Source organism: Bison bison, unplaced genomic scaffold, assembly GCF_000754665.1.
Source record: "Bison bison bison isolate TAMUID 2011002044 unplaced genomic scaffold, Bison_UMD1.0 scf7180017864468, whole genome shotgun sequence".
Classification (NCBI taxonomy): Eukaryota; Metazoa; Chordata; class Mammalia; order Artiodactyla; family Bovidae; genus Bison; species Bison bison.
The window spans coordinates 3,610,087-3,611,773 of NW_011495029.1; the positions used below are offsets into that span (position 1 = coordinate 3,610,087).

The window sequence follows — 1,687 nt, forward strand, 5'->3', positions numbered from 1 at the left end:
CTTGACGAACTCCTTTTCCTATTTGGAACCAGTCTGTTGTTCCATGTCCAGTTCTAACTGTTGCTTCCTGACCTGCATACAGGTTTCTCAAGAGGCAGGTCAGGTGGTCTGGAATTCCCATCTCTTTCAGAATTTTCCACAGTTTATTGTGATCTACACAGTCAAAGGCTTTGGCATAGTCAATAAAGCTGAACGAAAACTGACCTTTTCCAGTCCTGTGGCCACTGCTGAGTTTTCCAATTTGCTGGCATATTGAGTGCTTATTTAAGTTATATGCTGAGTACATCATGAGAACCATTGGGCTGGAAGAAGCGCAAGCTGGAATCAAGATTGCTGGGAGAAATATCAATGCCTCAGATATGTAGATGACACCATCCTTATGGCAGAAAATGAAGAACTAAAGAGCCTCTTGATGAAAGTGGAAAAGGAGCATGAAAAAGTTGGCTTAAAGCTCAACATTCAGAAAAAAGATGATGGCATCCGCTCCCATCACTTCATGGGAAATAGATGGGAAACAGTGGAAACAGTGGCTGACTTTATTTGGGGGGGCTCCAAAATCACTGTGACCAACCTAGACAGCATATTAAAAAGCAGAGACATTACTTTGTCAACAAAGGTCTGTATAGTCAAGGCTATGGTTTTTCCAGTAGTCATATATGGATGTAAGAGTTGGACTATAAAGACAGCTGAGCACCAAAGATTTGATGCTTTTGAACTGTGGTGTTGAAGAAGACTCTTGCGAGTTCCTTGAACTGCAAGGAGATCCAACCAGTCCATCCTAAAGGAGATCAGTCCTGGGTGTTCATTGGAAGGACTGATGTTGAAGCTAAAACTCCAATACTTTGGCCACCTGATGCAAAGAGCTGTCTCATTGGAAAAGACCCTGATGCTGGGAAAGATTGAGAGCAGGAGGAGAAGGGGATGACAGAGGATGAGATGGTTGGATGGCATCACTGACTCAATGGACATGAGTTTGGGTAAACTCTGGGAGTTGGTGATGTACAGGAAGGCCTGGCGTGCTGCGGTTCACGGGGTCACAAAGAGACAGACACGACTGAACCACTAAATGACTGATAAAGCTGAAATAAATGTTTTTCTGGAACTCCTTTGCTTTTTCGATGATCCAGCGGATGTTGGCAATTTGATCTCTGGTTCCTCTGCCGTACCTCTTAAAAACAAAAGCCATAGTAAATCCATCTGAGATGGATATCTACAACATCCCTCTATGAGAAAAGTTTGCAGAGCTGAAAGAGAAGATGATGTTAACACATACTCGCTTAAATTCACTCATAAAGATTTTGAAGGAACTGCCTCCTGACCAGTCCAAGCTAACTAATTCAGAATCAAAGCTTGAGTATCAGAGGCAGGCCTTATTGCTGTCTTCTGTCCAGGTTTCATAGCTATTTGTCTTAAGAATTCATTTTGGCTTCTTATCAATTTCATAATATTAATTTTTGAAAACATTCTGATTGCAAATTTAAGAATTAAGAGCCAATGTCCCATGAATGCTGTGATCTAAAGATGCATGATTGGCCTGAAAATAGAGTTGTACTTCTGTTAATTAACTATTTTTCCTACATGGAGCAGTTGTCATAGGAATACTAAGAAATCATTTTTTTCTTACATGAAATACAGGTACATACATATTCTGTAGGTAATATTCAATAAGTTAACTGCATAATATATA

At 40.4% G+C, this 1,687-nt stretch overlaps 1 pseudogene; it reads left to right on the plus strand.

Moving 5' to 3' along the window:
* The window catches only part of LOC105003456, a 3,227-nt pseudogene extending 1,827 nt beyond the window's left edge, over positions 1-1,400 (plus strand).
* The last annotated feature ends 287 nt before the right edge of the window (positions 1,401-1,687 follow it).